This window comes from Suncus etruscus, chromosome 9 (genome assembly GCF_024139225.1).
Source record: "Suncus etruscus isolate mSunEtr1 chromosome 9, mSunEtr1.pri.cur, whole genome shotgun sequence".
Classification (NCBI taxonomy): domain Eukaryota; kingdom Metazoa; phylum Chordata; class Mammalia; order Eulipotyphla; family Soricidae; genus Suncus; species Suncus etruscus.
This window is the reverse complement of record NC_064856.1, coordinates 114,211,622-114,233,050: the sequence shown is the minus strand read 5'-3', so window position 1 is coordinate 114,233,050 and position 21,429 is coordinate 114,211,622. Positions and strand designations below refer to the sequence as shown.

Genomic DNA, 21,429 nt, shown 5'->3' with positions numbered 1-21,429 from the left:
CGGGAAGTGGTGGGCAGGCTGCTGCCAGGGCTGAGGGGGTCTTCCCCTCCCTCTCTCCCTCCCACACGCACGCGGGAGACTCACTGCCCATTCCGACTTCAAAGTCGAAGTTCAAAGTTGAATTACATCCAGGAGCCGCCAAGGTGGCCTGCAAGCAGAGAAAGGGACCCGTCCAGTCTGGACCCAGTGGAGGGGGGACAGGCTGGGCACAAGGTGAAGGCGGGGCCGGGTAGGTGGCACTGGAGGCAAGGTGTCTGCCTTGCAAGCGCTAGCCAAGGAAGGACCGCGGTTCGATCCCCCGGCGTCCCATATGGTCCCCCCAAGCCAGGGGCGATTTCTGAGCACATAGCCAGGAGTAACCCCTGAGCGTCAAACGGGTGTGGCCCAAAAACCAAAAAAAAAAAAAAAAAAAAAAAAGGTAAAGGCGCCCTCTGCAAAGACCCACGGAGCCGAGGGCACTCATTCACTCTCGTGGGCTGAACTCCACGAGAGGGCACACGGTCCTTTCCGTGGGGCCCCATTGTAGCTGCTCGTGACGCCAAGGCACGGGGGACACGAATCAGTCCCCCCCTTAGAACCGGCAGGATGAGTTCTGGCGTCTGGGTCCATTTCTCCCCTGTAGCTGCACATCTCAATGTCAAGACTAGGGCGGGAATGGAGGGTGGGGGCCAAAGCACTGCCCTGTCACCCCACCAACCTCGCGTGGAGTCCCACGCACGTGCCCCGGATCCCAGGAGTCGAGCCAGAGCAGAGTGAGAACAGCCCCTAGCCCTTGGCTTCCTCTCCCGGTCCCTCACTCCCCGGCCTTCAGGGGACCTTCCCAGTGCAGGAATCACCACCAGGATTACTGGAGGAATGAGGTGGAGGTCGAGGCCTCAAAAGAGGCGGAGAAGGGAGAAGGAGCCAGCCTCATCTGCAGTGGATGGAAGTCAGTGAGGAGAGGCCTCGGGCACTTGAGCTGAGCACACCCACCAGCTCCCAGGGACAAAGTAATGGCCACCAGGGAGCCGGGTCCTGTCTGACCACTCCTGGTCCTCTGAGAAAGGACTGAGGGAGGGATGGTCCCCTCTGCATCAATCACAGCAGCCCAGTGGCACCCTGACCACGCCACCCCTCCCGACAGATGTGGTCAGGCCACCTCGTCTGCTTCGGATCTTTAAGTCCTGGACCACAGGCCACGTGAACCTCCCCCAGCACATCTGGTGGAAAGTTCCACATCCGGCGCTAGAGTCCAGAGCCGAAGGACGTTTGCTTTGCGCAGAACTGTCCCAGTTTCCATCCCTGCCGCCCCAGAGGCTCCCCAAGGAGTGACCCCGGAGAGCGGAGCCTGGAGGAAGCCCCGAGCTGAGCAAGGCCAGGTGGGACCCGCACCCCAAAGCCTCGCTCTCTGGCCCCGACGCTTTTCTGCATCTCTTGCCTGGATGGTCCTCAGGTTCGGGGGTGGCCTTGCCTTCAACTTCTCAGCGTCGTTGGTCTGCTTTGGGCTCAGCCTGTTGCTGAGAGCCTGTTGCTCTCCCACTTCTCCCCTTTCTGCCTTCCTTCCTTCCTCCCTCCCTGCCTGGATGTCTTCCCTGTCCTCCTCCCGGGGCCTCGGGGTCGGGGCTGACCTGCCAACCCATTACCATGTCCCCACCCGTCGTCCTCCAAAGCCCAGATCGCGGCGATCCTGCGTGGCTGTCTTTTCCTTTTGGGGGTAGACCACCACTCTGGGGGCGATCGGGGGCCCAGCCCGCCCCGCCCCGCCGCCCGGCCGGCCGGCTCACCGCGGAGAACATCAGCGGCAGCAGCAGGAGCGCGAGCCGGAGCCGGGGAGGCGCCATCCGCAGCGCGAGCGATCGCCGCCGCCCAAGCGTTCGCGCCGCGCCCAGAGTCCAGCCGGCCGCCGACCGGACCCGCCAGGAGCCGCCGCCCCCGCCCGCCACGCGCCGCCGATCGTGCCGGGACTCGGAGCTTCCCGCCGACCGGCCGGCCCAGCCCAGCCCGCCTTCCGCGCCGCGAGCCCGGGCACCTGGGCGGGGCTTCGGCCGGACGCTGTCAGTCGCCCTTCCGCGAGGCCCGCCCGCCCGCCCCGGGACCCACAAACCCGGGCCCCGCACCCCCTCACTCGGACCCTCACCCAGCCACCTTGGGACCCTCAGCCCCTTAACCCAGACCCTCGCCCACTCACCCCACGACCCTCAGCCACGAACCCTGGGGACCCTCAGTCCCTCAACTAACCCAGACCCTCGCCCACCCACCCCGGGACCCACAAACCCGGGCCACGCAGCCCCTCCACCCGGACCTTCACCCACCCACCAAGAGGACCCTTAACCCAGACCTTCGCCCACCCACCCCACGACCCTCAGTCCCTCAACTAAGACCCTCGCCCACCCAGACCCTTGCCCACCCACCCCAGGCCCCGCATCCTCTCCACCCAGACCCTCACCCGGACCCTCGCCACACACTCCCCATAAATCCTAGTTCCTCACCCCCCCCACCCACACCCTCGCCCACCCACCCCAGGACCCACAAACCCGGGCCCCTCACCCCTTAACCCAACCCTCACCCACTCACCCCACGACCCTCAGCCACAAACCCTGGCCCATGAGCCTCTCCACCCGGACACTCGCCCACCCACACTGGGGACCCTCGCTCACTCAACCCGGCCCATCACCCAGTTAACCCGGACTGTCAACACTCTACCCGAGACCCCGACCCACTCGCCACTCAGCCCCCCCCCAAACACCAGAAATGCCACTCGAGTTCACACTAGGAGGAGGACTTGGCCTGCAACTGAAGGTTGTTTCTGAAGGAAAGAACAATGCCAAAGTCCAGACTCAGCAGGGGTCCTCAAACTTTTTAAACAGGGAGCCAGTTCACTGTCCTTCAGACTGTTGGAGGGCCAGATTATAGTAAAAACAAACATTAGGAACAAATTTCTATGCACACCGCATAGATCTTATTTAGAAGTGAAGAAACCAAATGGGAATAAATACAATATGTGGCCCGAGGGCCGGAGTTTGAGGACCATTGGTCCAGAGCAGCAGCACGCTGTGACGGGGCGCCAGGCTGGTCCTCCACCCAGAGCAGAGGCCTGGCTCCTGGGGGGGGGCACCCGCTTCTCTCCTCCCGACAGGCCTGCCATGCCCTCGTGTCCCCCCTTCCAGGGCCGCAGTCACGGGCAGGGACAGGGCAGCACCTGTCCACACCATGCACTGGGGGCGGATGGGGCCTGGCGCTCGGGAGGCCTCCTGGACAGAGCCAGGATCCGGGGTGACCCAAAGCAAAGCCAGGAAAATATGCATCGAGGCCCGGGGGACCACCTGGGAGGGCGAGGTTCCAAGCCCCGTCCTTCTGCAGGCACCCCGGCCTTTTTCTGGCAGATGTTCCTGCCCCACGTGGCGGTGTGTTGCCGCCTCCTGGCCCCGCCCCCGGAGAGGCGGCCGTCGCTAGGCAACCGCGACGCTACCCTTCCGCGCGGGGCGTGCCGGGAGCGAGCGCGGCTCTTCTGGGTCTTGCAGCGCCCCCTGGCGGCGCTGGCCGAGCGGGGCCAGGACTGGAGCTGGACCAAGGATGGATGGATGCAGGACCACACGCGGTGGCCCAGCTGTGCCTCTCTTTGCACACCGCCTGGCTTCCAAGAACACCAGGTTCAAAGGCAGCAGGGCAATGTCTTTGGTGGCTCTGAAGCTTACTGAAGCAAAAGGGGGAGAAGAGGGGAGAAAGGAGGCTCCAGGAGAGCAGTTCCAGAGGGGGCCAGGGCGGCTTCCAGAGGGGAGAGAGACAGACAGGCCACTCGCTGGACACACGAGGACCACGCAAGTCTTCCTCTGCAGCCTGACGATCGGTTGGGTGTAGGTTTGGGGCCACACCCAGCGATGCTCAGGGGGCCATGGGGATGCCGGGATGGAGCCCAGGCAGGCTCAAGGCAAGTGGTCTGCCTCTTCCCTCTACAGCCCCCGGAGGTGAAAGCAATACTAGTTTTTATTTGTATTTTTTATGACGGTGAAGAGGGCAAAGGATATATAGAAATAAATTCCACCCAGATTCAAGGTGTCAGTACTACTTTACCTAACTAAATGCAAGTTATTTGAAAGTAAAGTTATATAAAGTAACACAGCGTCAAACAAGAGACCAGGAACCCTCGAGTTTTACCACCAGGCTGGTCTGCAGACCCTGAGCACAGGCCTGGCTCCAGAAAGCCACCAGGCCTGAAGAGATGCTTCCCTCCCACCCCACCCCAGCTGTCTCCTCGGCATGATCATCCATGGGCTCTGCTCTGTCAAGTGCTTCTTGCTTCTCTCCTTCCAAGGGTTCATCTCACTCATGATCCCGCTGACAGCTCTAATGTCCCAGTAGAGGGGTCTGAGTGACCGACCAGAGGGGAGGACACTTTCCTTGCACGAGACCAACTCGGATACGATCCTGGCTCCCGAGCTTTGGGCCTGAGCACTGTCAGGAGTGGTTCCGGAGTGCAGAGCCAGGATCATTGAGCCTTGCACACATTTGGTGTGACCCAAAAACAAAGTAAGAAAACATACACTGTCAGGTTTGCATTTGTCATCTTCTGCATTGTCATGTTGTTAGTTTATAGAAGCAGATCGGCTGCCTCTCTGAGGTGGGACCAATTATAATGTAGAAAAAACATGGGGAGAAGGGCCGGAAAGATAGTACGGAAGTAAGGCATTTGCCTTGCATGCAGAAGGACAGTGGTTCAAATCCCAGAGTCCTATATGGTCCCCTGAGCCTGCCGGAGTGATTTCTGAGTGTAGAGCCAGGAGGAACCCCTGAGCTCTGCAGGATGTGACCCAAAACCACCACCAAAAAAAAAAAAAAAGTAAAAGAAAAAACGTGGGGGGGGGGTTTGCAAAGAGAGAGCAGAGCAGGAGGTCATTAGCTTTGCAGGTAGCCGACCCAGGACAGATACTGGTCTGATTCCTGGCATCCCATATAGTCACCCTAGCCTGCCAGGAGCAATTCCTGAGCGCAGAGTCAGAAGTAACCTTGGAGTGCTGCTGGGTGTGACCTAAAAATAAATTGAAAATATTGTTATTAAAAAAAGAAAAGAAAAACTTGGGCGGGAGGAGGATCCATAAAGTATATAAACCCAGACTCTTAAGTGTGGCCAGAGGTCTGGGTCAGAGGCAGAGGAGCACTGGTGGGTAATCTGGGGACAAGGAGGAGGCAAAGGAGACAGTCTGTGAGGCTTGGTGCCCTGGTCACAGGCTGGGTGTTGGGCCCATGTCCTCACAATTGCCAGCCTCAGAGCAGCCTGCACAGCATGTACCTGCTCCTGTGTTACCTGAGCAATCGGTGGGGGGTTAGGGGCCCCGTTCTGGAGCTGCAGTTCCGGCACTTCAGAGGTGGCAGAATCTGGGATGGAGTCTGAGTTCCTTTTGGGCAGCAGGTTGTGTTTCTCCTCGGGTTTGCACTGGTTATTCTCGGTGTCCATGGAATCAAGATGCATCTTAGAGCTGTTTCTGCCATCCTGAAGCACAAGAGTTGTTTCCCAAGCAATGAGGACCCACCGAATAGGCCTATTGAAGCCATTCCAGTACCTCCGCTAGGTACCAGGTGCTGCCCATTCAGAGAAGACCTGAATTCAGTTTTTCTGCTGGCCCCAATGCCACGGGGAACCCCCCCCCAGATGATTATAAGCCTGGGACCATGTTGAGATTTTACAGAGGTCTGTGCTGAGGGTGGTGGGTTGAACCCAACACCTTGTGTGTTCAAGGAGGGGACAGATGCCCTTCCTATTTGCAGCCATTTGTTGGGGTCAGACACCCCTACTGGGCTCCTTTCACTCAGGCCAGGAGCAGCAGCAGCTCTATCTTCTGGCTAGACTCGGGGTGTGGTGGGGCCCAGGGTGCAGGTGGAAGGCACAGGCCTTACAAAGGTCTCTCTGGGAAGGTTCCCCCACAACTCTGCTACCCACCCTCAGGGCCTCTGCATCATAGCACAAGCCCCAGAGTACTCACAGGGCCATCCCACTCGTTTGCTGATTCTGAAATCCAAAAATAAGAGAGAGAAATGAGTCGGCAGGAAGCACGGTTGGGCAAGGCACAGGGGCAGGAGGCACCGAGCACTGACTTTGGGGCTGCCTTGGAAATCGGCAGAAAGAGATGAGTTGGATCAACTTAGGACAGAGCTTGCCAGGAGGGTAGAAGGTCATCCATCAGCACAGCCTGGCACAGCCCTGGATGCCTCATATGCAGGCTCACCTACCTCCAGCTGAGGGCACACAACACCTGTGCCATCCCTGGAGGTCCTGGCTGAGACTCCTGAATCCCACAGCAGCAGTGACCGCACCCGATTCTAAAGTCCAGGTCCCTTTGGAGCCCCTCCCTCCCTTGCCCCTATCTGTGGTGCCACAAGGACCCAATTTTCTCCAGGATAGAGCCTTCTTGAACCCCCCTTAGTTTGAATCATGAGGAGGATTTAAAACTCAATGTGGGCCCAGAGAGAGCACAGTGGCATTTCCCTTGCAAGCAGCGATCCAGGACCAAAGGTGGATGGTTCGAATCCCGGCGTCCCATATGGTTCCCCTGTGCCTGCCAGGAGCTATTTCTGAGCAGAGAGCCAGGAGTAACCCCTGAGCAACACCGGGTGTGACCCAAAAACCAAAAAAAGAAAAACCTCGACTCGTGGGACTGAACATCACAGGCCTCCTGCTGCCATCAGTGTCCCCATCTGCCACCACTTCCGGGTGTTCCCAAGCCCCGCTCAGCTCTGCAGACCATGTCTCCTTGGGCCATGGGTGGCTTCCTTACCTCTCTTTGTACAATAAAAATAATCTTCCAACCCCACCGGCAGCACGCACACCAGCGACAGCAGCAGAGACAACACCAGTACAAGCCTCTCTGGAAGACTGTTTCCTGCACTTCCTGGAAGGAGACAGTCCGAGAATGTGGCATCAGGTGAGCAAATTGGCCTTAGGAGCAAGAGACATTGGAGCGGGATGTGACTGTCCTTCCCACAGGACACCGGTCATCTGGATGCACCCATCTTTGGGGATGCGCATGCCCAGGGGAGCCCAGACTCGACAAGGACTCCCCAACATGTGCTCAGTGACTACAGCTCAGGGAACACAGAGAACGAGGTGGAGGGGCCCATGTGATGCTGCAGACCAGAGAAGGCAACGGGCGAGGCCCCCCAACATTTCACAGGCCCAAAGGCTGTGAATCACTTAGCACCCCCAAATCTTCATAGGGGGCCCAAGGGCAGAGGACACAAAGCCGGGGTCTCAATCTTAGACAAGGTAGGGGATGACACCCAGCACCTTGGTGAGTTGAGCTGGGATGACAGGCTGGTGCAGAATATGGGTCACTTTGGCCTCATGTGCTAGCCTGTTCTGTCCTATTCTCAGGAAGAGGTTTCATGGTAACACACCCTGGGCATCTGTGCCCATGGCTCTAACATGGGGGGGGCAGACAAGCAGGAATTATACCCTTGAGACTGACCCACCCTAACCCAGGGTGACTCATTGGACCTAGGAACAGGACGGTACCTTACCTGCCCAGGCTCTATACTTACCACACACTCTGTCATTTGTGGGAGAACATTCAGTAATGATGGGGAGATTTCCACAGCTACAATCCAGAAGAAAGAAAAAAAAAAGCTGAGCTCTTGCCTGTTCATCCATTCCCACAGCACCTTCCTCCCACTCATGGCTCAAGGAATGAAAGAGAACAACCCAGCACCCAGATATACCAGGCTTTGGACACTGCCCAGGTGATCTGAACCCGATTGGCTGAGCAAGGGCAAAGCCTAGGAAATCTCTGATAAACTAGAAACACCCCCGTGGCCATTCCTGACTTGGCTGCACCTGACAGACACAGCTCTACCAAGGCCAAAGGAAGAGCCCTGATCAGTCCAGACCTGAAGGCAGGGGCTCCTCTGGCCTCAGTAGGTGCAGTGGACCCTCCAATGAGCCTATTTTAACTGGCTGCAAACACCTTTCCTGTTGTCTTAATATAAATTAATTAGGGGCTGGAGAGATAGCATGGAGGTAAGGTGTTTGCCTTTCATGCAGAAGGTTGGTGGTTTGAATCCCGGCATCCCATATGGTCCCCTGAGCCTACCAGGGGCGATTTCTGAGTGTAGAGCCAGGAGTAATCCCTGAGCGCTGCCGGGTGTGACCCAAAAACCAACATACATACATACATACATATATATATACATACATACATATATATATAAAATTAATTAGTCCTAGAATTGGTGTGGAAATAGTGAGGCCTTTCTGGGCTCGACCTGGCTCCCACAGTCCCTATGGTCTGGCGGTCTGAAGGTTGCAGGGTGAAGGCGGAGAGATTCCCAAAGCAGTCGGATGAAGTTCCAGGAGTCAGCCAGCTTTAGTTCACGGTCCCTACCGACATGCACATCTCCTCACATGGCCTCTATACTAAGCCTTTTCCTAGAAGCCACTTCTCTGCTCCTCCTGGTTCTCTCTGCCTGTCACCCTTTCAGCCGCTTCTTCCAGGCTTCCTCACTGGCTTCCAGGCTGACCAACTCTCTTTGGTGATGCCACTGCTGCTGCTTCTTTGACGATACTGAATTGCTGATGCTGAATCTCTGATGATGATGGCTCCCCCCACTTCTCTCTCTAACTCTCCTTCTTCTCCCCTCCCTCTCCCCCATGCAGACTCCTCTACCCACCCATTCCAGGTGTGGCAGTTCTGATCATTCAGGTGAGATACATAAGAAGTTTGGGGAGGGGATACCCACGTTCTCCACCTTTTTTGTATTATGAAAGAAGCATTATTGATAAGTCTATAACAGGGATACAACAGAGTATAAAACTATTATGTAAGACACACAACATAGCACAGCAACTGGGAAACATTCACCAGAATAGCTGAGAACTTTCAAAGCTCTAAAATGCATTTCCCCAGAATTGTGCAAACAAATATTAAAAGTAGATACAATTTTTTTGTTTGCAGTAAGGCATAAAACAAAACAATATATTGGTCCTGGAGAGATAGCACAGTGGCGTTTGCCTTGCAAGCAGCCGATCCGGGACCAAAGGTGGTTGGTTCGAATCCCGGTGTCCCATATGGTCCCCTGTGCCTGCCAGGAGCTATTTCTGAGCAGACAGCCAGGAGTAACCCCTGAGCAACGCCGGGTGTGGCCCCAAAACAAAACAAAAATGTTGTGTGATTGTTGTAATAATGTTTTTGCCTGTCATCCCACCTGGATCTTCCAGGTGGGGGTGATTAAGGAAACAAATAAATAGCTTGTTGGGGAGGCATAGGGAGCTGTTTTTTGCCAGAACTGACTGCTTGTTCAGTTTGCTTTTTGGAGCTGGCTGCAACTGACAAAAGACTTTCTTTGCTGAACCTTTGTTCCCCTAATCTTTTGCATTCGTTGATTATTCACGTCGGATATCAAAGTCTCCCTCAAAAGGGGGAACGGAAGAATGGGATTCAATTTATCATTCTGGGAGTCATTCTTAGACTTGGAGACCATCAACAAGGGGTTTGACCTCCCCCCACATTTGGCGCCCGGAACAGGTGAATCTGGACCCTCTGGAACTGTAAGTGAAATGTTTTATTGGAAATTACCTCTGGAGATCCTTGGATGGTTATTATGGATACTCACGCTCACTATGCCATCTGTTATTAATACATCGGTTTGGCATTACTCAAGTGTATTACTCTGCTTGGATATAAACCACTTGGTTTGATACTAGTAAATATCATTGTCATTGGATGGTTGCTGCTTACAATTCAGTCGAAAATTTCTACTCCAATATTTGCATTGCTTGAGTGGTCTCCATTAGTCGTAGTTTGTGGAATTTCTGTATTGGCTAATATGACTACCATATGCATAGGCATTGGCTGGTGGTTAAGAAATAGACAATGTGGAAATTGTAAAGTGATGACCAGTATGGACAATAAAAAATTTTTTCCTACGAAAATTCAGACTAAGATACAGGCTGATAAATCTAACACTGGCAGCAAAAGTATAGGTATTTTTGCAGGTAAAAAATCTACTCGGACATGTAATTTAGATACTCATAATCCAAATCAAGATCTTGACACTGATGATCAGCCTCCAGTGCTAAGTCCACAAGGAAGTCCTGATTCTGTTCACAGTATGGACTCACATGTTAGTGCCAACTCAGGCAATGAACCACATTCTAGTATTCCACACGTCAGGCATCAGAGTCCTGTGCAAGGTACTTCTGCTAATCCAGCCTCAACTCCATTTCAAACAGTATATGTTTCAAATTATGAACCTCTTGAAATGGAGGATGTGGAACGGTTTAAGAAAGCATGTAAAGAATTTGGGGCTACCTCTTCATATTGTCAGGAGGTACTAAGCATGTGGTGTCGAAAATCAATTTGGACTCTGCATGACTTTAAAAAACTTGCTGAAATATGCCTGCCATCTAAACAGCGAACTGAATGGGAAATGTTATATGCAGAGGGTGTGAAATCCAAACTATATAGTCCAGAAGGAACCAAAAAACGAGTGGCAGGGGTTAGTCTCTCATATGAATTATTAATGGGAGAAAATCAATATTCAGATATACAGACACAAGCGGCTTTACCAAAGGAAATCTCAAAAATAATTAAAGACATTGCATTATCTGAGGGGAAAGAATTGATACTAACAGTACTGGTGAGGGAACCTTTTTAAGAATCATCCAAGGTCCCCAAGAGCCTTATGTAGAATTTGTGGCTAAACTTAAAGATGCTTTAAAAATACAAGTTAAAAATGATGAGGTGGGGCCGGGTGGTGGCGCTGGAGGTAAGGTGCCTGCCTTGCCTGCGCTAGCCTAGGACGGACCGCGGTTCGATCCCCCGGCGTCCCATATGGTCCCCCAAGAGGCCAGGAGCAACTTCTGAGCGCATAGCCAGGAGTAACCCCTGAGCCTCACAGGGTGTGGCCCAAAAATTATTTAAAAAAAAAAATGAGGTGAAGAAATTTCTAGAAAAATGTTTGGCTTATCATAATGCTAATTCAGCTTGCGAATTGGTATTGGCTCCGTTGCAGGAAAAAGCTGATTTAAGTGAATTTTTATATGCATGTAGGAATGTTTATGATATACCCCATTCATTAGTAAATTCAGATCAGGTGCAAACCTTTGCAATTACTAAAGGAAATATACCTCTTTACCAAAGGGGACAAAAACTTGCCCGAAACCCAGGTCTCTGCCCAAAATGTAATAAGGGTTACCACTGGGTGAAAGACTGTAGATCTGGAAATCACCATAATAATAACATAGGAAGAACTTTTAATACAAACCCTAGGAGACAATTTGCCTGTTACCATTGTGGAAAACAAGGGCATATTAAAAGGAATTGCCGTCTTTTGTTAAATTCAGTTCCTCTAGGATCTACAATTAAAAAACAGGGAAACGTGTACAGGGCCAATCCCCAGGCCCTTACAAATCAGGGGCAAAGTCATCAAACCATAATTCTCCCCAACCCAGCCCAAGAAGATTAATCTCAATTAATGAATTAACACATGCCACTGTGGGCAGTGCTGGGCTTGATATAACTTGCCCAGTGGACATTACAATTTACCCAGGAGAATGCCCTTATATGTTACACACAGGCATAGTGGGACCACCACCCCCAGATACAATGGGTTTGATTCTGGGCAGAAGTTCCCTTAATATAAAAGGTATATCAGTAACCACAGGTGTTATTGATTCAGATTCAAAGGGAGAAATTATTGTAGTTATCAATGTGCCAGTTACTTGGACTTTCAAAAAAGGGGAGACAATTGCCCAAATAGTAATAATACCTTATGTTAAATTTGGGACTTCAGATAAAATAAGAACTGGAGGTTTTGGAAGCACAGATCCAGGGGCTGCCAAAAACCCATTAGTGGCTCTGATTACTAAATGTAAAGATGAAAATCCAATGATTAAACTTAATATAAAAGGGCAATTCTTCAGTGGCATGATAGACACAGGTGCTCAGGTCACTGTAATTTCTGATAAAGAATGGCCAAAAAATTGGTCTCTGCAAGAAATTCCATATTCATTAAAAGGAATAGGAGGCCTGAGTTCTTGTTTGTTAAGCACAAGAACCATGGTATTTTATGGCCCAGAAAATCAAAAGGCTATAATCAGACCTCATGTGGGCCCATTCTCACCATCCCTATGGGGCCGTGATTTGCATAAACAATGGAAGGCAGAATTCCATATTCCATTAGCTCAAGGTGAGCCTGAACCTTCTCCTGAATTAAAAACCAAAAATTTTTGGTAGGGGCCACTGCCAGAAAACCCCCAGCACCAATAAAAATAAAATGGAAATCTGATGAACCAATTTGGATAGGCCAGTGGCCCCTTAAAACTGATAAATTAAAGGTGCTGACAGAATTAGTGGAAGAACAGCTAAAATTAGGACATATTGAGCCTTCGTTTTCTCAATGGAATTCACCTGTATTTACCATAAAAAAGAAATCTGGTAAATGGAGATTGTTAATGGATCTGAGAGCTGTGAATTTATCTATGGTACCTATGGGAAAATTACAGACAGGTTTACCATCACCTGTAGTAATCCCTAAGGAATGGCCACTAATTATAATTGACTTGAAAGACTGTTTCTATCATATTCCTATTCACCCAGATGATAAACACCGTTTTGCATTCTCAGTTCCTTCTATTAATAATACTCACCCTTGCAGGCGTTTTCAATGGACTGTTCTCCCTCAGGGCATGCTAAATTCACCAACTATGTGTCAGTATTTTGTGGACAAAATTTTGAGCCCTGCTCGTGAAAGATTTCCACAAGCTATAATTTATCATTACACGGATGATATTTTAATTACAATGAAAAATGAAACAGATTTACAGAAATTATATGCTTATGTGATCAATTGTTTGCAAATGGCAGGACTGAAAATAGCTTTAGAAAAAATACAGACCATGCCACCATATCAATACTTGGGCTTTATTTTGGACAGAACATCAATACGTCCACAAAAAATTTCCATAAAAAAAGAGAACCTGGGGCCGGGCGGTGGCGCTGGAGGTAAGGTGCCTGCCTTGCCTGCGCTAGCCTAGGACGGACCGCGGTTCGATCCCCCGGCGTCCCATATGGTCCCCCAAGAAGCCAGGAGCAACTTCTGAGCGCATAGCCAGGAGTAACCCCTGAGCGTCACAGGGTGTGGCCCAAAAACCAAAAAAAAAAAAAAAAAAAAAAAAAGAGAACCTTAAAACGCTTAATGACTTTCAGAAACTTTTGGGTGATGTAAATTGGCTCCGCCCAGTGCTAGGAATCTCAAATGCAGAGCTGTTTAATCTGTTTAAAACTTTGGAAGGTAATCCTGCATTAGACAGTCCCAGAAATTTAACACAAGCTGCTAAAAATGAATTGGACATTTTCTTGAACAGACTGCAAAAATCATTTCTCTTAAGATTTATCCCTGGAGAGAAGGTATTTTTATTAATTTTCCCTACAAAAGAAACACCTACTGCGGCTTTAATGCAACAGGCTGGTCCTTTGGAATGGGTGTATTTACATAACAAACAGCCTCAGTCTGTGATATCTTTTTTTTTTTTTTTTTTTTTTTAGACATTTTATTTTATTTTATTTTATTTTATTTTTTGGTTTTTGGGTCACACCCGGCGGTGCTCAGGGGTTACTACTCGCTGTCTGCTCAGAAATAGCTCCTGGCAGGCACGGGGGACCATATGGGACACCGGGATTCGAACCAACCACCTTAGGTTCTGGATTGGCTGCTTGCAAGGCAAGCACCGCTGTGCTATCTCTCCGGGCCCCAGTCTGTGATATCTTACCTGCAACTAATCTCAGAATTATCAAAGCAAGACTCAGATCAATATCTTTGTTAGGTTTTGATCCAGATATAATAGTATTGCCAATACCAAAAAAGGAAATTGAGTTAATATTGCATCTTAATGAATCTCTTCAAAGGGCTCTCTCAGATTTTACAGGAGAGATTTCTTCTCATTATCCAAAAGGAAAGACCTGGGACTTTTTGAAAAAGACTCAGTTTGTTATCTCTTCAATTGTGAGGGATTCTCCTATTCCCAATGCAAAAGTTTTTTATGTAGATGGATCAAGTGGGGGACGGGGTGGAATAACCGGAGAAAATATGAACATAACAATAGAAACCAAATATAAGTCTGCACAGAAAGTTGAATTAGCAACGTTAATTTATCTATTGGAAAATGTATCTGAGGGCCCGGAGAGATAGCACAGCGGCGTTTGCCTTGCAAGCACCCAATCCAGGACCAAAGGTGGTTGGTTCGAATCCCGGTGTCCCATATGGTCCCCCGTGCATGCCAGGAGCAATTTCTGAGCAGACAGCCAGGAGTAACCCCTGAGCACCGCCGGGTGTGGCCCCCCCCCCCAAAAAAAAGAAAATGTATCTGAAGCCATGAATGTCGTTTCTGATTCTTTATATGTTGTAAATTTATGCCCAGTGATAGCCACTGCCTCCCTCAATTCTCATAGTCCTATTATACAGAATTTATTAAAAAAGTTACAACACTTATTCAGAAAAGAACTGAACCTATCTTCATCACACATATTAGAGCTCATTCAGGCCTTCCAGGGCCAATGGCTCAAGGAAATAAAACTGCTGATTTGTTGGCAATGCCTATATTTAAATTACCTGTAGAGGAGCATTCAGCCTTACACACAAATGCTCGTCGTTTACATGTAAATTATCAAATTCCATGGAGGCAAGCGAGAGAAATTATAAAAAGATGTAACATATGTGCCCCGCTAGCACAAAAGACCCATATAGCAGGAGCAAATCCAAGAGGCTTGCAGTCTAACGAATTGTGGCAAATGGATGTAACTCAAACAGACTTATTTCCCAAAAAACCATACCTTCATGTGGTAGTGGATACATATTCTCGATTTATTTGGGCAATTCCTATGTCTTCCCAAAAATCTAAGGCAGTTTGCAGTTTTCTTTTACAATGTTTTTCTGTTATGGGTATTCCGTATTCTATTAAGACTGATAATGGACCCTCTTATATAAGTAAAACTCTTGAATTTTTTTGTAATGAATGGCAGATAAAACATCTTAAAGGAATTCCCCACAATTGTCAAGGACAGGCAATTGTGGAAAGAGCCCATAGAACTCTGAAAACTCAATTGCAAAAAAATAGAAAAAGAGGTTTAATGCCAACAGAGCTGTTATCTTTGACTCTCATTACACTAAATTATCTAAATTTACCTCAGGGAGAGAGCTATACAGCAGGGGAAAAACATTTTAAAGAAGATAATCAGAGACAAGAAACAACAAATATTCCAATTTGGATAAAAGAGGATAAAAAATGGATTGCTGGTTATCTCCTCTTGAGAGGGAGGGGTTATGCTTATGTTTCTACAAATGACAACCCTCCTAAGAAATTTTGGGTCCCCTTGCGCCTCGTTAGAAATCGGACTGGCACTGATGATCAAGGTCAGGTTGCTAGGACTATAGATTCCTCTCCACATCAAGTACAGAGTGCTCAAGATATTGACAGTTGTGGTGCTGCTGAGGTGACTGGGAAAGTAAGCGAGGGATCAACTTTCTTTTTTTTTTTTTTTTTTTGGTTTTTTGGGCCACACCCAGTAACGCTCAGGGGTTACTCCTGGCTATGTGCTCAGAAGTTGCTCCTGGCTTGGGGGACCATATGGGACGCAGGGGGATCGAACCACGGTCCGTCCAAGGCTAGCATAGGTAAGGCAGGCACTTTACCTTTAGCGCCACCGCCCGGCCCCGAGGGATCAACTTTCATACCTCATATTCTCAGTGAATCTGACAAAAGTGAAAAATCCTTACAGTCTGGACTACAAACAGAAAAACAGAAACCTGTTTTCACTGGATTACAAAATTTGGGTAACTCATGTTACATGAATTCAATATTGTAATGCTTGTATAATATTACAGACTTGACTCAGTATTTTTATCAAGATCATTATAAAAAAGATATTAACAGAGAAAATCCAAAGGGACATAAAGGTAAATTAGCAGATGAATTTGGTCATCTTATCAAAATCATGGGAAATGGATGCCATAATTATTTCAATCCTGAAAGCTTCAAAGCAACAATAAGTTTACTCAATGACCAATTTGCTGTACACAACCAACAGGATCCTCACGAATTATTAATGTTTCTTATAGAAGGACTACATCAAGATTTGCTTAAAAATTCAATAACAGATGAAACTGTACACTTTATAGACAATGATAAATATGAACAATTTAGAGCTTGCAAATCTATTATCTATGATACCTTTCAAAGACAGTTTAAATCTATACTACAGTGTCTTACATGTTACCAAAAGTCTGAGGTTTATGAAACATTTGTTCAGTTGTCCCTGGCTATCAAGTCTTCAGATAAATGTACTTTACAGGAATGCCTTGTTGAATTTTTTAAAGAAGATTTGAAAGATAACAATAGAATTCACTGTTATAATTGCAACACTAAAAGGGATTTTTCAAAGAAAACATATTTATGGAAAATACCTCCCATATTGATAATTCATTTGAAACGTTTTGTTTTTGATGGAAAACAGATTAAAAAATTATACACTTATGTGGATTTTCCTTTGGAAGACCTCAATTTAGCAGAATTCACTCAAGAAGATAATAACAAGATTGAAAAATATAATTTATCATCAGTATCAAATCATTTTGGTCAAGTTCATTATGGACATTGTACTTCATATTGTAAAATTGCCACAGAACAGTATTGGATCAATTTTGATAAGAAGATCAAGAAAATCCCTATTGCATCGGTAAAATCTACAGCAGCATATATCTTGTTTTATATTTCTCAGAGATCTATGAATACTTAATGATCATTTCCTTTATTTGTCTATTATCATTGATGTTTTACTGATCATGTTTAGGTATGATTCCTTAATAGGAATGAATACGATGAACCCCCATTGTGGTTGTTTGTATGATGTATTTATGCCTTAATTTCAGTATTGTTTTAGGTTACTATTAATTAGAAGATTTTGCAATATATTGATGTTACTTAAGACCTATATGAAAGATTCTTAATCATGTTAATGTTGCTTTATGATTGTGTATCGATATATGTTCATTTGGCAACTTTTGACTTTTCATTGTAACATCAGTGTTTTATTGCTCTCAACATAGATTTTGAGATGGAGGTATAATTATAGTTTTGATATAACCATAATTTTGGGTAGACTGTTCACAATGCTCATTATTGATGACTGATTATAATATATTTATTGTTTCATATTTGCCTTATGGAATTTTATGGTCATGTTGTACATGAAATTCTTGATCATTTAGATTTACTTGACTTTGATTTAAAAAGTTTTTTCTTTCGTTACTATAATTTTTTGTTATTTTGAAATATTTATTTAAACAGTTTTTTCATTATTGTATTTTCAATGTGTTTTTTCTTTTTTTGATTCAGTTCAAATTTTTTCTTTGGCTTTATTTTGATTCCTGTCTAATAGATATTTTTGGCAATTATAAATGAGTGTTATTCCCATAATTTTGTATAGTATGTATTTGCATGTTTATCGGTTTTGGAATTTTTGTTTATGGTTTTCTTTTCCTGACACTTTATGCCTTAATTTATTATTTCTTACAATTCATCTTTTCTTCCTAGTTCTTAACGTTTTATTTGTAGGAATCTCATCACAATTGCAAGCCTCCTGATATCGAACTGAGGAATACATCATTAACTGTTCCAATGCTGTGTTCTATATCAAGTTACAACTTGTCTTTCCTGATTCATCAAATGTCTTTGATTGGACTTTTAGGAGTTCGATACTCCTTATTTTTTGAGAGTAACTTTGAACCTGGTAAAATTTTTTTTAACTTATATATTTGTATTTTTTATGACTAAAATCTTTTAAAGTATATTTAATTTATGATTAGTGTAATTAAATGTTTTTAATTAATTGAAATTAATGTTTTTAATTTTATAGTATTTTATATTTCATTAAAGTTTTGTAATTGTGGGGCCGGGTAGGTGGCGCTGGAGGTAAAGTGTCTGCCTTGCAAGCGCTAGCCAAGGAAGGACCGCGGTTTGATCCCTCGGCGTCCCATATGGTCCCCCCAAGCCAGGGGCGATTTCTGAGCACATAGCCAGGAGTAACCCCTGAGCGTCAAACGGATGTGGCCCAAAAACCAAAAAAAAAAAAAAAAAAGTTTTGTAATTGTAATTATGTAGTGTTGTATTGTATATTATTATTGTATTGTATACTATTATTGTTTGCTTACAAAAAAGGGGGAATTGTTGTGTGATTGTTGTAATAATGTTTTTGCCTGTCATCCCACCTGGATCTTCCAGGTGGGGGTGATTAAGGAAACAAATAAATAGCTTGTTGGGGAGGCATAGGGAGCTGTTTTTTGCCAGAACTGACTGCTTGTTCAGTTTGCTTTTTGGAGCTGGCTGCAACTGACAAAAGACTTTCTTTGCTGAACCTTTGTTCCCCTAATCTTTTGCATTCGTTGATTATTCACTTCGGATATTATTATCAAAGTCTCCCTCAAAAGGGGGAACGGAAGAATGGGATTCAATTTATCATTCTGGGAGTCATTCTTAGACTTGGAGACCATCAACAAGGGGTTTGACCTCCCCCCACACAAACAAAAAAAAAAACCCCAATACACAGAGATAAAACACAATTTTTTTTTCAAGTTTTTTTTTTTTTTTTTTTTTTGGGCCACACCCGGCGGTGCTCAGGGGTTACTCCTGGCTGTCTACTCAGAAATAGCTCCTGGCAGGCACGGGGACCATATGGGACACCGGGATTCGAACCAACCACCTTTGGTCCTGGATCGGCTGCTTGCACGCTGTGCTATCACTCCTGCGATAAAACACAATTTAAGTAGCAAGACAATGACCGATGCAAATAGTCAAAAGTTTAGCCTAGGGGCCCGGAGAGATAGCACAGCAGTGTTTGCCTAGCAAGTAGTTGACCCAGGACCTAAGGTGGTTGGTTCGAATCCCAGTGTCCCATATGGTCCCCGTGCCTGCCAGGAGCTATTTCTGAGCAGACAGCCAGGAGGAACCCCTGAGCACTGCCGGGTGTGGCCCAAAAACCAAAAAAAAAAAAAAAGATTAACCTAGAAAAAAGTTGACTTTTTTGGAGGTAACCCAGGTGCAGGAAGTTCTCAAAGCTGCTTCTTCTCAGCCTATCTTCACCTGCTCTTGGGTCCTCCAACTTCTCCCTCATCACCTTCTGTGTTAAGCTGCTGGGATCTCCTCGATAGGCTGCTGCAAGTTAGGGGCTTGAAATTCTCATAAAAGGCACCTCTCATAGAGGAAAGATGGTAGGCAGTGGCATTTGGGATGCTGCCCACAGTCGTCAACTCTTTCCCCTTCTTGTGGAACGTGTGCAGGAGAATCTCTACAGAGCCTGGCACGTACGGTTCACAGTAAGAAATGCAGAAAGATAGACCAGAGCAACATGAAGCCATTCAGAAAAGGAGCCATGTTCACGGATGTTCCAGTAAAAGGCAGAACAGATTCAGTTCAGCTCGAGGGGGCTGTCATGGGGATAATCCACCAAAGGGTCAGGTCACAATTAGCACTCACCATCGCTGAGGTCTTCTTCTTGGGTCCAGGGTTGAAGTCAGTCCAAGGTTCGAGCACCATTTATTGTTTTAAAATAAAATAAAGAGTCCTAGGGTTGGTTTGTGGATGGCGAGGCCTTTCTGGGCTCGACCCGGCTCCCACAGCCCCTATGGCTTAGCCAGTCTGAAGGTTGCAAGGTGAGGGCGAAGAGATTCACAAAGCAGTCAGATTCCAGGAGTCAGCCAGCTTTATTTCACGGTTCTAACCTAACACATACATTTCCTCACATGGCTTCTATGCTAAGCCTTTTTCTAGCAGCTACTTCTCTACTCCTTCTGGCTCTCCCGGCCTCTGTCTCCCTTTCAGCTGCTTTTTCCAGGCTTCCTAACTGGCTTCCAGGCTAACTAACTCCTTTTGGTGATATATAAGACAACACTTTCCCAAGACACCCCACCTAGAACTTGAGGAAGGGTTCTCGTAACCCCTCCCCCAACTTCCTGTTTATCTTACCTGGATGCGAGGAGTCTGTGGTTGGCAGCTAAGGGGTCGCCTCAGGGCTCGAGAGATAGCACAGGGGTAGGGGTTCAAATACCCGGCATCCTATATATGGTCCCCCTTGCCTGCCAGGAGTGTTTTTTTTTTTTTTGGGGGGGGGGTGCCACACCATTTGACGCTCAGGGGTTACTCCTGGCTATGCGCTCAAAGTCGCTCCTGGCTTGGGGAACCATATGGGACGCTGGGGAATCGAACCATGGTCCGTCCTAAGCTAGCATTGGCAAGGCAGACACCTTACCTCTAGCGCCACCGCGTAGGCTCCAATGATTATTTTTTTTCTTTTTTAAGAGTGATTTCTGAGCAGAGAGCCAGGAGTAACCCCAGAGTGCTGTCGGGTGTGGCCCCAGAACAAAACAAAACAAAAATCCAAAGGGGTTGCCTCAGCGGGAGAGTAGAGAAGATGGAGCAGAGAATCACAGCAGGTAGAGAACATCGGTTGGGTGCCTAGAAGTTGATCATCTTAGATGCCATCGAGAAAAATGCACATGGTGGTTAGGACCTTGTAACAAAACTTTATGTCTCCTGGAACTTCAGCAGACTGCTGTGGATCATTTCCTCACCGTTATCCTGAACCAACAGACCTGCTAGGACATAGGGGCTGCAGGCGCCGGGCAGGAAAAGGTCCCATCCATCCATGCACCTCCAGGACTTTATAATTAATAATTAATACAACAGGTCCTCACTGGTTCTACATGTGCAGACAGTACGGTCTTCGTAGATCTACTGGATCAGGTTGACCCCAGGGTCTGACCTGAGTCTTGCTGTGGAGGGAACTTTGCATACAGGCAGTGAAAAGCAGAGAAGCCAGAGACCCAGGACATGCATCATGATGTTCCATGGAGACAGAAAGAGGCAGAGGCTGAAGAGACGCTTCCACCAAGGCTGAGAAGTCGAGGAGACAGAAGAGGAGAAAGTTTCTGCCCCAAGTCCCTCCAAGGCTGGCATTCAGGCGTCTAGTCCGTGGCATTGTTAGAATCTAGGGGGACAGGGTGATGCATGTGTGCTGTTGAGCATGCTGACATGCGTGTGTTCACATGTGCACACTCACTTTCATACCCCCAAGTCCACGAGATGAAGGGGCCAGACCCAGCAGCTCCCTCTGCAGTACCTGCTGCATTTTTGACACATCTCCGGGGAATCTCGGTCTTTGAAATAGTCCTTGTCACACTCCTCTTGACTGGTGGAGGCTGAGAGGGAGACAGAATCGATCCTGTGACCTGAGAGAGAGAGAGAGAGAGAGGTGGTGAGTAAATGAGGGGCCAGGCCATGGCGGGTCAGGGCCTCAGACTCCCCGGATCATTCCTGTGCGCCTACAAAGAACCCCACAGTTGTGGTGCCGGGTGAACAAGGCCAAGCTTCCACACCCTGAGGTGCTCCCTACCCCTAATGACAGCTCCCTG

The 21,429-nt window shown here is 47.5% G+C and overlaps 1 long non-coding RNA gene across 1 annotated transcript in view; it reads right to left on the bottom strand.

The window, feature by feature from the left end:
• Nucleotides 1-21,223, bottom strand: part of LOC126019113 (uncharacterized) — a 66,495-nt gene extending 45,272 nt beyond the window's left edge. Inside the window, exon 1 of the long non-coding RNA XR_007498927.1 lies at nucleotides 21,078-21,223. This is a non-coding gene — a long non-coding RNA (uncharacterized LOC126019113). The remainder of the gene's footprint in view (nucleotides 1-21,077) is intronic.
• Nucleotides 21,224-21,429: the final 206 nt, after the last annotated feature.